Source organism: Nicotiana tabacum, chromosome 18 (assembly GCF_000715075.1).
Source record: "Nicotiana tabacum cultivar K326 chromosome 18, ASM71507v2, whole genome shotgun sequence".
Taxonomy (NCBI): domain Eukaryota; kingdom Viridiplantae; phylum Streptophyta; class Magnoliopsida; order Solanales; family Solanaceae; genus Nicotiana; species Nicotiana tabacum.
The window spans coordinates 117,974,073-117,989,803 of NC_134097.1; positions in this window are offsets into that span (position 1 = coordinate 117,974,073).

Genomic DNA, 15,731 nt, shown 5'->3' on the forward strand with positions numbered 1-15,731 from the left:
TTTTGTGGGATTCAGCTTCAAGTTGTACCTTCTTAGTCTATTGAAGAACTTCCTTAAATCTTCCATGTGATCAGTGACTTTCTTGGACTTGATGATGACGTCATCTACATATACCTCGATCTCCTTGTGTATCATATCATGGAAAATGGTAGTATGGCCCTCTATAGGTGGCCCCAACATTCTTTAACCCAAACGGCATCATCATGTAACAATACATTCCCCACGGCGTAATGAAGGCCGTTTTCTCAGCATCTTCTTCATCCATCCAGATTTGATGATACCCAGCAAAACAGTCAACAAACGACTACAGTTCGTGCTTGGCGCAGTTGTCAATTAGAATGTGTATTTTTGGCAAGGGGAAGCCGTCTTTGGGACTGACCCGGTTGAGGTCCCGATAGTCGACACAGACTCTGACCTTCCCATCCTTCTTTGGTACTGGCACGATGTTGGTTAACCATGTTGGATACTCTACTACTTTGAGAACCTTAACTTTGACTTGCTTGGTGACTTTTTCCTTGATTTTCAAACTCATGTCAGGCTTGAACTTCCTAAGCTTCTGCTTTACCGGTGGGCATGTCGGATCAGTTGGCAGCTTGTGCGCCACAATAGATGTGCTCAAACCAGTCATGTCGTCATATGACCAGGCGAATATGTCCTCATATTCCTTCAGAAATTCTGTGTATTCTTCCTTTTCTGTCGGTGACAAATGAATGTTGATCCGAGTTTCTTTGACATTTTTTGCATCTCCTAGGTTAACAATCTCGGTCTCGTCCAGGTTGGACTTAGGTCTATTCTTAAAATCCTCAACCTCTTTAACAACCTCTTATGGTATATCATCTTCCTCTGAGTCCGTTTGTCGCGTTGTCTCGTTACATGTCACAGTCGTTGGTTCATCAAGATAAGTAATAGTAATACTGTAAATAAAGTAAATGAGAGAAAGTAATAAGAGTAAGATTCATAAGAAAAAATCGAAATGCTTTGAAAAATTCCATAACTGTTTTGAACATTGAAGATCTTATTGTGAAATAAAAAGGCAAAAGGAAAGTCAACTAGTAAAAAAATGAAAAATAGTGCGTGATGCTTGTTCAGCCTTGCTACCCCGAGGTTTTCCGGGCTCTAGTGGTTCTGATGGACCAATTGTTGAGGCGCGCTCCTCAACTCACGACTTATATGGAAGGGCCTTCCTCCCCCTCCTCCTCGAAAATGACACAACAATCCATGTCATCCTTTTCCAAAAACAAATCCCTCATCGCTGCAGTGCTTCCTCTTCTTTTGACCCATATATAACATCAGCTGGCTGGAAAATCTGCTCCAAGCGAGGTATCGGATGCTCTAGTAGATAATAAGGCCCGCGCTATGGTGGCGACCATTCATTGAACTCTTTCCAGGTGTACTCGTATCCCAGACCAAAGGTGGTATCATGTTTCTTCAGCTTGACAAGCTTAGCGGTTCCTTGGAGGTTCTTGCCAAGTCCCTTGCCTGGCTCATATCCGCACCAATTCAATATGCTTTCGATTTTGTTGTCCCACCATTTATTCTTGTCAACGGCGTTGACTCGCTCGATGTGGTGATAGGCTTCTCTGCCTATCTTCCTTCTTCCTCCGATCGTTGGGATGGTCTGGCGACTGTATATAGGATTGCTATCGTCGCCGTGGATGATCACCTCTTGGTGATTCCACTCAAATTTCACTGCCTGATGTAGGGTTGATGCTACAGCTCCAGCGGCATGAATCCATGGTCGTCCCAAGAGCAAGTTGTAAGATACCGACACGTCATTACTTGAAAGTCGACATCAAAACAAGTAGGCCCTATCTGTAAACACAGGCTGATTTCCCCAATAGTGGACCTTTGGGAACCATCGAAGGCTTTGACATTAATGGCCCCGTCTTTGATCTCATGCAACTCTTTCCCTAATGTTTTGAGTGTTACCAATGGACAAATGTTGAGGCTGGACCCTCCATTGATCAGGACCTTGGTGATAAAATAATCCTCGTATTGCACGGTGATGTGCAATGCCTTGTTGAGGCTTAACCCTTCTGGTGGCAACTCATCTTCATGAAAAGTGATTTTGTGACTCTCCAATACCTGTCCCACCATATTTTCCATTTCATCTCCGGTGATGATGATTGGTACATATGCCTCACTCAGCACCTTCAATAAGGCATTCTTATGTGCGTCAGAGCTAAGATAGAGATCTGGGCTGGCGTTTTGTTCAACTGATCAATGACTGAATACTCTTTGGCCTGTATCTTCCTCCAGAGGTCGTCGGGCCAAGCTTCAGTGATGGCTGGCCGTCAAGATGCCTGCTTACTCGACTCAGCCAAGTGTTCTGGAGTATAAACCCTGCCAGTCCTTGTCATACCCTGTGCCGCAACTGCTTTTCCAAACTTGGTTTCCCCTTTCCTTCTTGCCTCGACTGTGTAATGCCATGCTACGGCCTTTGTGTGGAACAATGTTATGGCTGTCATTGCTACCGGAATGGGCACCCTTGCTTTGGAAGGTAACACAACAACCTCAAATGGCGCAGGTGCCTTTGGGGAACCAAACTCGACCTCAATTGGTGTTGGCGTCTTTGCAGGGGGTGGTGCTTCAAACTCAAGTGGTACAGACATATTCACCTCGGCGTCCCCAGAAGGCTGAATCTGGACCACAATCGGGTTAAGGGTGACTGTTGATTTCTTTCGCTCGTCACCTTCTGCGATTAATCCGATCAATTCTTTGGGGTCCCAATCATCCTCTATCTCAATCATGTAAATTCCTCCACCCTTGTGGTCTGGTAGAGGGTTGCTACGAACGTTCGGAGCAGGCTTTTTTGCCACGATGATCTTGTTGTCAATCAAAGCTTGGATCTTATTCTTCAGAGAGCAGCACTCATCAATGGTATGCCCTTTTATGCCGGAATGGTATGCACAAGTTTTGTTTGGGTTAACCCATTAGGAGGGGTTTTCGGGGGTTATGGCAGGGATATGGGTGGTATAACCAGCAGCTTTGAGCCTTTCATACAGCTGGTCAATTGGTTCGGCAATGGCGGTATACTGTTTGGGAGGTCTACCGTCGAAATTTGGTCGGGGTCTAGGAATGTTTTGGCGAGGGGGAGGTTATTGATAGTGGGCTTGTTGGGTGTTGTAGGCTTGGTAGACGTGTGTGGGTTGGGAGTATCTGGGTGAAGTAGGTTGATATGTAGGTGGTGGAGGTGATTGGTAAGTAGGTGGTGGAGCTTGATAAGAGGGCGAGGTGCTTGGTAATTTGGGGTAGGTTGATATTTGAGTGGAGGCATCGGGTAGACTTGGTATTTGATAGGAGATTTGGTTCTCTGTGTAACCATCACGGTGCTCATGTCCCTCTTCTTGGATGTGCCACCAGACTGTAGAGCCTTGTTGGTAGCCTGCAAAGCTTCAAGGTTTGTGACCATGCCACTTTTGATACCTTCCTCGATCCTCTCCCCCAAAATTTTTGGCTTTCAATCAGCATCAACCTTTCATAGTACTGTGGGTCTTGAGCTCGGACAAAAAACCTGTTCATTTGTTCTTCTTCTAAAGCCGGTCCGACCTTAGTAGCTTTTGATCTCCAACGAGTGGCATACTCGTAGAAAGTCTCCGTATGTTTCTTCTTTAGGTTCTAGATGTGGAACACATCTAGCGCATTCTCCATGTTGAACCTGAACCTGTCCATGAAATCGGACGCTATACTTACCCAATTAGACCACTTCTTCCGGTCTTGGCTAATGTACCAAGACAGAGCATCTCCTTTCAAACTTCTCATAAAAAGCTTCATGCGAATCTTTTCGTCCTTCCCTACTCCGACCAGCTTGTCGTAGTATGTCCTTAAATGGACTCTGGGATCCCGTGTACCATCAAACATTTCGAACTTAGGAGGTTTGTACCCCTCAGGCAGTTTGACATCTGGTTGTATGCAGAGATCTTTGTAGTTCAATCCCTCTATTCCCTTGCTTCCTTCAACACCCTGAACTCGGCTAGTCAACTTCTTGAGTTCTACGACCAGGTTCCTGATAAGGGAGTATTTGTCATCAGACTCAGGTGTGCTTGAGACGGGTGGAATGGAGTGTGGTATGGTTTCCACATAGATGAGGGTGTTATGGTGAGTGTGGAGATGATCATTTGCGGAGTGCAGTGGTTCAGGGATGAGTAGCGGGGTGTTGTTGGAAGTATGGCAAGTGTTACAGCGGTGATGGGAGCGGGATGGTTTTGTGGAGGTGTGGGGTTTTGAGTGTTAGGAAAGTTTACATATGGGGTGGTGAGGGAAAACGACAAGATTTCCAAATTTCGGACTTGATCAAGTTCCTCCTGAAATTTCAGTAGTTTCCGCTCAAGTTGGGATGCACCTTCTTTGGAGACATGAGTACCCTGAGTGATTTCTACCCATTCAACCGAGTTTTCCTTTCTGATGTTGCTCAAATCTTCCATTTTTTCCTTGTTCCTATTTCTGACAGGACTAGGAGGAGAAGTGGGTGGAGGGCCCTTGGATCTTATGGAGTATGATGATGATGCCAGAGTGCATGAACTAACCTTTGGGGAGGGGAATAAAACAAAAATAAAAACAAAAAAGGTAGCAAGTTAGTGCGGATTATAAGGAAATGATGTTGCGATATTTAAACACATAGTGCGAGAATATAAACTGTGTCCTAATTTGGGATCCTCGTTGTGCCCGAGGTAGGCCTGGCGACAAGTTGATTTGGAGAACTTATAATGCTAAATGTCTCATTTTATTGATAAAGATAAGACGAATCCCAAAACGACACTAAAATAGAAGAAGGTAAAATGTCACTAATGGCTATTGGACTGATTACATTTAAAGCAAAAGAAAAGGAATCCTAACTACTTCGTCCCAGAAGGACCTTTCCCAGACTCGGCATCTTTGGCTCCATCGAACAGCTTCACCAGCTCACGAAGTCCCAACATCAAGTAGGCTCTGGTCAGGTATCCACCTTCGTTTCCCTTAGCACTCTGGCAGACCTCGATCCTTTTGAGAAACTTTCTTTCCAGGTCCACTAAACCTCGCTCAAAGTATCCTAATCGCTTGTTGGTACTGACAGCCATGCCTTTCCATTCTTCAATCAGTTTTTGGTTGGCTTCTTGTATCTCCCAGTGCTCGCTTTCACATTCCCGAATACTCTTGCGTTGGTTGTATTTGACCTGTGCTTCTGCCCTTTCATCGATGATTCTGTGACCTCAAACAAACTCGGGTTGGCCTAGACCATTTTGATTATCCTCCAGCTAGCCTGAATAATATGGTGTGTAGCCAGCATGGTATCTGTCGGGCTCGATAGTATTTCTCCCCATGATGATCTTGCAATGCCACATATGCTGAGCTTGGCACTTATAAGGACTGTCATCAGCTTGGAAGTCAGCCCAGAAGTGACTCATCTTATCGATTCTTGGTATATTCTATTTTCCTACCAGCCTATCTCATAACTCGGAGAGGGACATAAGGTTAGGTTCCTCTCAAACCGATCAGTATCAGAAATGGAGCGTCCTTGGATCGGGCAATGAACTCTTCAGCAGGGAACCACTCGAACATCTCCTCAGTTAGATTTTCAAACAGCTCCACCCACCCCTTGGCATCTCCTGGCTGAGCAAACATGTTGGGCATGTAGTTTATTCGCCTTGGTTTATGGAAGGCTATATGATCATCCCAGTCTCTACGCTAAATCTCTTGACGATATTCACCCCTTTGAAGATGCTCCATAAGTCAGAGTTGGAGTAGCAAGTTGCAGCCCTCGAAGTGTGGAGCTCCTTGTTGACACTTTTCTAGGGCTCGGTACATCTCTGCGATAATCATGGGCCCTATGCTAAATGGTTTCCCACCAATTCCATCCATTAAGGTCTTGGTGACTATGGCTAGTCTGTTATAGATCCTAGCCTTCATCATAGGAAATACTATCATCCCCAAAAAGTAGAACATAAAGACGAAGACCCTTCGATGGATATGTCCTAATGACGTAAGGGCGAACTTATCAGGATAGGTACGGTAGGATTTTCTGTGACCATACCTCTCGTATAAATAATCAAAGGGAAAGTACGACTCCTTCAGGCAAGTTAAATCCTGATTCTTCTTTAGACCCATCATCTTGAGAAAACCTCTATCTTTGCGATTCTCTAGCATTAACAAACTCGGAGTCTCCCATGGTATAACAGCCAGTCCTCCTATTTCCTCTAGTAGGGGTGTCATCTCAATCTCCCCGAAAGCGAAACACAGACCTATCGCAATCCCAGAACAGGGTGGCAGCTTCAATAATTTTGTTGTTGGGTTGGATTCCTAGAAGGGAAGGTAAATTTCCCAAGTATTTTTGGACGAGGGTCTGATCACTGGAATGAAGGTCTTCCCACCAATTTAGCAATTTCGGGTGGATGTTGGTGACCATGCCGAATCTGGGGACTTCGTACCTCATTTCTGCAAAACAAAAACGTTAGGCCCTTACCTTCGTCGGACTTGACTATTTAACTATCAATAATTGGCATAAGCAACATTTAGTTCTCCAAATAAATGCACAGAACGTGGTAATGTCCATTTGGGTTCCAAGGAAACCTAGTGGACTTTGGACAAGGCTATCTTAAAGAGTCATTATGTGGACAACATAACTGACTCGGCTAGGTTTTGACAGTGATGCATGCACAATTTAACAGAGTGGGGTTTCTATGGGGTATTAGACTGGTACCTTGAGTGGATAACTCAAGAGGGAAAGGCACGGAACCGTCGACTACACCGTCGATCGACTGGTTTTACCGCATATACGCCTTTGCCAAATTTAGGGGGTAATAATATCGGAAGGGCGCAACCACTCATTATAAGTGTTTCTATGGTATTTTGTTTGGCACGAGTGGAATATGATGTTGAATATGCAGTTACAATAATTAAACAAATTGTCATGTATTTGCACATTCATAAGGTAATAATTACAATAATTGCTCAAAATTGCAACATTATTAAAAGAAAGCGGTAAAAGAAAGCATTAAGAGAAATAAAGAGAAGAAACGAAGAGCCAAGTCAGTTTTCGAAGTAGGAGAGCAAAATAAATACTTAAAGGCATTAAAGATATTCAAGTAAGCATAAAGTCACAAATAGCATGAAATGGTAAAAGCTTTAAAGAAATCCCCAATAGAGTCGACATGCTGTCGCACCCCATTTTTCTCGCAAAATCGGGTATGCACATTTGGGAGGACAATTCGTTCCCTTTTGGTAATTGGGTTTTTTGATTTGAAGAGTCGCCACCTAATGATTAAGTGCATTAGGACACTAGGAAGAATTTGTTTAGAAAAACTAGAGTTTGGGTAAGGGCTAGAAATTAACTCGAGGGGAAGGTGTTAGGCACCCCTCAAGATCCACTAGTGTGGTTCCCGACCATGCTACAACTGTGACTTAAGTACAAACAATAAATAAGCAAATAAGGGTTTCAAATATGAGGGGTTGTCACATTGTGATTGCAAATAAGTTATAGTTTGAAGAAACAAGGAAGCTGAAATTTGAGAAAAAAAGGAGTTTTGAAATTTTGAAAGTAATAAAATAAACAAGTAAAGAGAAGGGGGTCCTAGGTTTATAAATAATATGGATCACATCAATGCAATACCCGGTAATCACTCCTCAGAAGAGGGGTTACACGTGGTATTAGCGCACCAGTCATCATATCCATATCTACCCTTTTCCACCCCCCTGAGGTATTAAACGCAGAATAGTTTCATTTACTTATTGCATGCTAGTACCCGCACCAATCCTATCAGTCCCAGAGGCATTTGGGACTACAAGTCCTAAAGGGAAGGGAGATTTGGGCTTTATATGGTTGAAAAAGATAAAATTCTAAAGCGAAAAACAAAAACACATAAGGCAGATATGGGAAACACATAACAATTTAAAAGGCTCAAACATGCCTCCTCACTTAAAGACAAATTGTTTAGCATGTCTTGCAGATACTGGTTATGGTCTGAATTAAACTTAAACGTTAAGGAGGGAGACAGGTCTATTACACATTTCAGATAAGAAACCGGAATCAGACCTGCCTGCTGGTTGGAATTAACAGAGTCTGATTCAATTAGCTAATTTACCTTATAGCTTGCTTAGGTGAAACCTATAGGCATGATATCTAAATACGAACGAAAGATACTGATTTCAGAAGCAAATTTATTAACAGCAGGAACATAAGTTCTGCAAGCGTTTATGCAATGCTATTACTGATTTTAAACTTATAAGCAAATTGAGGGATTCAGATTAGTTGCTTATTCCTATAGGCATGCTTTCTAAGTGTGACTGATTTTAACCTTTACAAAAATGCAGAAATCCTATAAGCATGGCGTCTAAAACCCTGATTTTTATTATTTAAGCCTATATATCGTTTGCCTAGTGATGGATACGTATGCAGTATTCAAAAACCCTATAGACATGCTTTCTATATGATAGGCAAAATGCAGAATCCTATAGTCGTGTTCTCTATATGAGATGCAGAAATGCAAAAGCTATTGATATGACATATATGGAGAACTTATAAGCAGGATTTTTAAGATGCAAAAGTGTAGAAGTTTATAGACAGGATTGCTATATGAAAATGTAGAAGTGCAGAACCTAAAACAGGATTCCTATATGAAAATGTAGAAGTGTAGAACCTAAGATAGGATTTCAAAGATGTCGAAATGTAGAACTTGCAATGATTTGCAGAAATAAAGACCTAATGAGCATGATATCTACCCTTATGCATACATGAGTACCCCTCCCCTTTTCACTATAAGCCCTTGATAGCAACTAGGTCAGGAATCCAAATTATAATAAGAATTTGAGAAGTAAATGAGGAAGCAATAACAACAAAGAATTGAACAACTAGAATTAAAGAGATGAAAATAAAGGATATGGGAAAATTCAAGGAAAGAATTTCCAAGAACGCAAGTTCTATAGCCTTGACAAGATCAAAGTAACAACGTCTTGATTTATGGAAGAAATCAAACGCCTTTACTTAAAAGCAAATCAAAACAATAGATTCGGATCTTGACCGCTTTACAAATAACTTGAGACAACAATTAATAACTAGTATTAATCGCCTTCTAAGAATACCACAAAGGAATCAAAGATATCACAAAAGAGAAGTAATCTTACTACCTTGAACTATGAAATAGTAAAGGTTGAAAGATAAATCTCTAAGCACAAGTAACAAAGGTTCAAAAGAACTCTCAAAGTATGATATACTTAATCAACAATGTAGTGTCTTATGAATGAGAAGAACTCCCTATTTATAGGAGTACTAAGGCATAAAAGTCCTTAAAATTAGGTAGGGTGGTTGCTAAGGCATAAAGTCATTACAATTAGGTAGGGTGGTTGATAAAGAGTAAGAAAAGTCATTAAAATTAGGTGGGGGCGGCGAAGACCCTTTGGGCAGATTTGGGCCTTAAAAAAACTAGTTTGGGCCATTGGTTTGGACTCCAGTTGGGCTCCTTTTGTAACCCCTCCTTTTGGACCTCTTTTAAGCTCATTTTGAGCCTATTTGGTGGACTTCAAGGGCTGATTTGGTGACCCAGTCTTCCTCCTCTTGGACTTCAATTTGGACCACCATATAATTGTAAAACTTGGACAATTCATCTCTTTTGGTCTTGAGCTCTTCCTCTACAATTAAAAGCTTCTTTATTTTCCATTGAAGTCTAGCAACCTTAGTTTGCAACTCTTTAGCTTGAGATCTTGTATATGGACTTGGAGCTTCCAAAACTCTATCCTTGTCCTTGATGCTATCACCTAGCCAATTCACATCCTTTATCCTTGAGCTCTTCCTCCCAATTAATAACTTCGTTATTTGTACTTGAAGTCCAATGACCTTGTTTTGTAATTCTTTAGCTTCATCATTGTCCTTGAATAGAGTTGAGCTTCTTAGGATGCTATCATTCCCCTCTTCTTGAAAAAAATTCGTCCTCGAATTTCGACCTTGCAAGAAAAAGAAAACACGCACTAGTAAATGGTATCCACTAATCTGAAAAAATAGTAGGAATAAAATAAGATAGTGACAATGTGTCCATTTAACCCAGTCAATCCTTATAGGTGTAAATACTCCCTTATAAAGTATATGGACATCATCATCTCAATAAAATTTATGTCTACCTAGATTAATACAATAAAAACCTCTCTTAGACGCACCATGCAATGAAACTTGCAATTCGATCTTGTCGGTACGACAGTCCATGAGTATACATGACAAAGAAATTATAAAAGAGTGACTACACATCCATTTAATATAAGTACCTCTACCACATGTATCAAACAAGATACATTCATGATATAGACTACTATCTACAATTACAAATCTAATGGATTCCTCTACATGAAAGAGTACTTGATCACCAGTGTTACAACAATCATGCATATCCTCTTTACTAGAAACAAATACCTTTACAAGCGTACAATGAACATGACTTGAAGAATGACTCCCCATTACACATCAAAGATCACATTCTAGCACTTTAGCACATGAAAACTCATTAGTCACTTGAATAAGATAAGAAGAAATATTTAACTCATTCGCAAGCCTCTTCTCATAAATTTCATGCCTCCTTCCACCAAGTCGGAACATGTAATCATTTATGTCATCCACAATTTCAAAAGGAAGCGAATTACTCTTGCATTTTAACTTAGATATTATAGTTAATGACTTGATGTGCATCAAAATATCATCATCTACAAAAATTATAAAGTCACCAACATAAGAAATAAGAGTGTAATTCATTACCACCAAAAATACCTTAGGTGTTCTAGAAAGACCAAGAATGCAAATAAACCAATTATACATACCATACTTGGACTTATTTACCAATGGAACATCATCACCTTGTATTCTTTTATGCAATGGCTCCAACTTAGCAATGCTTTTAGGCAACTCCATATCATAACCCTGTAAATAAGAATCGAAATAGTCAAAAGGTTTAATAACAAAGAATTTAATCAAGCTTTTGTCTTCCACCATCCAACAAGAATTCATATTGCCGAATTTATGTTGGAATCCAATTGGATCTTTTGCCACCATCTCTTGCGCCTCACCACCCCTTTCAAAAGGTATTTCATCACGTGGCTATACAAAATCACAAGAACTAAAACAAAAAGGAGTTAATGGGTTAGGAAGTAAAGAAACGTTTTCTTGCTTACACTCTCTTTGGCTTTTATCGCAAGACTAATGTTTTCCTCACCCTTAACCTCTTTTCTCTTACTAAAGAGTTCTTTTCCTTCACTCAATATCTCTTGTTTTTCTCTCTCTACCTCACAGACTTTGTTTCTCTTATTGCTTTCTCTTTTTTTTTCCTTTTCAAGATCACTGTTTACCTCACTTGACATCCCACTCATTTTACTCAAGACAACCTCTCCTTTTTCCTCTCTTGGAATGTCAACATGCACTCCCTTACTCCTCTCATTCTTTTCTCTCTCGTATTTTTCGATATTCTCTTTAACAATCTTTTCATCTTCACAAAATTGTGAGCGAGTCAAAGGCCCAAGACTGAGTTTCTTCCCATTAACCTCAAAAGAGTATCTATTTTTTTCGATACTATATGAAGCACTTCTATAGATATTCCATGGCCTTCCCAACAAGATATGAAAACGATTCATGGGAATGACATCACACCAAATCACATCCTCATACCTTCCAATAGAGAATGGTAATAACACTCTTTTATCTACCTTTACTCCTTTCAACATGTAGGGATCAATATGTTCAACACAAGGCAAGTTCAATTTCTCAACCATATAAGTGCTAATTAAGTTATAGTTAAATGCTTTGTCAATTCTAAGAGTATAAATTGTAGACATCACTTTAGCTCTTGTTTGAAAAATAACTTTACCATTGTCTTCTTTCCATTCAATATATTGTAATATCGACCTTTCAAGTTATTGAGTCATAGATCTACTCCTTCCACTGCAACTACCTATTTGAGATATCTTGACATAGATTAAAGGAAATATGTATCTCTCAAATTTGGCTTCTTTGTTTTTTTTTCTCAATTGTTCTCTCACACACTTTACCCTTTTTTTCTCTCGAAATAACCTTTGAACAAAATACTTTATAGATTTATAGTTAAACCCAACTCGTATGAAGTTCTTAGTAGTAAAATTCAGATATTTGGGGAACTAATGAAAGAAAAACCAAATCCTAGAACTATTAGGCTCGGTTGAAACAAGACGCGAACAAAAAGGAAAGATTATATATTTAGATTAGAAAGAGTAAGAAAATCTAGGATCTCCTCTTCTTGTTTCCTTTGTTAATTTTTGGAAACAAATAGATACAAAAGAAATATCCCGGAGAGCACTCTAGTTTTTTGTTCTAAAAACTGATTTTTGTTTTTTATAATTCATTTTTTTTTTGTTTTTTTTTTAAATTTTATTCTTTTCTTTTCTTTGATCTTAGTATTCAAGAAATCCCAAGACATACCAAGAATGAAATCTTGATAGAACCGCTCTGATACCACTTGATAGCAACTAGGTCGGGAATCCAAACTATAGTAAGAATTTGAGAAGTAAATGCGGAAGCAATAACAACAAGTAATTGAACAACTAGAATTAAAGAGATGAAAATAAAGGATATGGGAAAATTCAAGGAAAGAATTTCCAAGAACTTCCAAGAACGCAAGTTCTATAGTCTTGACAAGATCAAAGTAACAATATCTTGATTTATGGAAGAAATCAAACGCCTTTACTTAAAAGCAAATCAAAACAATAGATTCTGATCTTGACCGCTTTACGAATAACTAAAGACAACAATTAATAACTAGTATTAATCGCCTTCTAAGAATACCACAAAGAAATCAAAGATATCACAAAAGAGAAGTAATCTTACTACCTTGAACTATGAACTAGTAAAGGTTGAAAGATAAATCTCAAAAGCACAAGTAACAAAGGTTCAAAAGAACTCTCAAAGTATGATATACTTAATCAATAATGTAGTGTCTTATGAATGAGAAGAACTCCCTATTTATAGGAGTACTAAGGCATAAAAGTCCTTAAAATTAGGCAGGGTGGTTGCTAAGACATACAAAGTCATTACAATTAGGTAGGGTGGTTGCTAAAGAGTAAGAAAAGTCATTAAAATTAGGTGGGGGCGGCGAAGACCCTTTGGGGCAGATTTGGGCCTTAAAATAACTAGTTTGGGCCATTGGTTTGGACTCCAATTGGGGTCCTTTTGTAACCCCTCCTTTTGGACCTCTTTTAAGCTCATTTTGAGCCCATTTGGTGTACTTCAAGGGCTGATTTGGTGACCCAATCATCCTCCTCTTGGACTTCAATTTGGACCACCATACAATTGTAAAACTTGGATAATTCATTTCCTTTGGTCGTGAGCTCTTCCTCTATAATTAAAAGCTTATTTATTTTCCATTGAAGTCTAGAAACCTTAGTTTGCAACTCTTTAGCTTGAGATCTTGTATATGGCCTTGGAGCTTCCAAAACTCTATCCTTGTCCTTTATGCTATCACCTAGCCAATTCACAACCTTTATCCTTGAGCTCTTCCTCCCAATTAATAACTTCTTTATTTGTACTTGAAGTCTAATGACCTTGTTTTGTAATTTTTTAGCTTGACATCTTGTTAAAGGCCATCTTTGAAATTCGAAAGCTTCATCATTGTCCTTGAATAGAGTTGAGCTTTCTAGGATTCTATCAGCCCCCATGAGTTATTACAAATTATTACAGCCCAGAATGAAGAAAAGAAAGTAAAAATTACATCAGAAAGCTAAAATCCCAACCAAGGAGAGCTTGATTTAGACTTCTGTCTGAAGCATGAAGCAAACCAACTCCAAAGTTCAAATTACAAAGCCTTTCTCCTATTTGGGATGTGTCAGAGTTCCCTAAGAGTCTCAAGTGGACTCCGGGCAGTGCTTACACCCAAATATATTGCAGAATTGGATTATAGTGCAGTGTAGAAGGGCCGACCCTCAAATGTCCAAGTTTAGAGGGAGCTCAAGGTCCTAAAGTAAGGCTCATAGGAAGGGGGCAGAACTTAGAATCTAAGAGAGAGTGTAAGTACATAAAGGGTATTTTGGGGAGAGCCAAGACAGGCTGGTGATCATACCCAGCAATTAGGAGTGCCAACACACCCCTAACCAGCCTGTTAGCCACATTGTTTGGGAGTTAGGATCCATTAAAGGATCAGGTCCAGACATGAGCAGCAATTTGGATACTACCATGCCTGAACCTTAACTCAAACACATAGAAGTGAATAAGAGTATGGGGAATTCACATAGCAACAGATGCAAAGAGAACATCATATTCAATATAGAACATAAACAGCAAAGTAGACAAGATTGTTGAAACTGTAAAGCAAGCACATAGGGATAAAGCCAAAAGTTAAATTAGAACATACCAGTTTCAGGGAAATAATAAGAGAAGAGCAGTAGTAAAGCCAAATTGCAAACACACGGCCAGAAGATTTCAGAAGAGAGTAGAGTGTTGAATTGAGAATGTAGGAGTATTGAAATTGAAAGTGTTCAATAAGTGTTGTGTAAGTGTTGAACTCAAGGTCTTAAAGAGTATTCCATTGGAAGTACTTAAAAGTGCAGAAGGGTTGTGCCCTTTATAGTGCATAAAGCAAGTAGAAATAGGTAAGAGAATAATTCAGAAATCAATTAAACAAGTTCCCCTTCAATTAAGGGATTTCGATTTTAAACGGGTAAAGGATAATTAAGGAAAGAGTTTGATCAAGATCTTTTCCAAAGTAGCACAAGAAGGGTAAATACAGAGAAGTTATTTAAGGAAAGAGTTTGATAGCAACACGGCTTGTGCGAATAAGGAAAGACAATCAAACAACAGCCAGTAAAAAAAGATCAGAAATTGAGTTTTGGTATGAATGAATCCAACCAGAAAAGGTGAAGAAAGGTTTAATTAAAGAAAAATCAGTAACGATCAATCGATCCTTATTAAAAGGAATTCTGAATCAATAACAAATCGACAAAACCTTTTTTGAAGGAAGAATTCATCATATATAAAGTGCACAGACATGTGAATCAAGAAAGAGTTGTCATGCTAATTACAAAAGCCTAGCATAAAAAAGTTCAGAGTCAAAGAAGTTCGAGTTTAGTACAAAGACTCAAAACGATTATGAGAAACCTAGAGTTCCAAAATAGAACTGTAGTCCCAAACACAAGATCGAAACTGGCCAAAAACCCTAAACCCTAGGGTTTTTAACTCAAGTCAGATACAGAGAAAGAAGACAAATAACGGAAACAGGCTCAGAGGTCTTTTTCAGAGACTTATGAGAAAAAAAAGATGTAATAGCAAGTTTGAAACAACAAAGTGAGAAAGCTGATTTGAAGCATAAAGACACGTTTAAGAAAGCTTGGAACTTAAACAAGTTTCAGAAGAGAAACGAGATAGTATAGCACTTAAGAGAACAATAGAGAAAACATGTTTAACAAAGAACTCAAACAAAGTCCAGAAGAAGGCAACTAAAGACCTAAAAGTTGAGTAGAAAATACAGTAAAGGAACATAGGGGTAAACGAACACATAATATAAACATGTGAAAGCATGATATAGAAACCAGTAGAAGAAAGAACGGAGCACAATAGAAGAACATGGAAAATAAGGCAAACATAAAGATACAGGAGAAGAACATGCTAGGTAGAAAAAGAAAACATACAAACATAGCATAGACAGATACACACAAAGAAAAGAAGAGGAGGAGTTAGAGAAACATTTCAAAAATTTTTCAGAAACCCTAAATCGAAGAGAAACAAATTTTGAAAGAAAAAATTGGGGAAAAAGTTTTAAAAC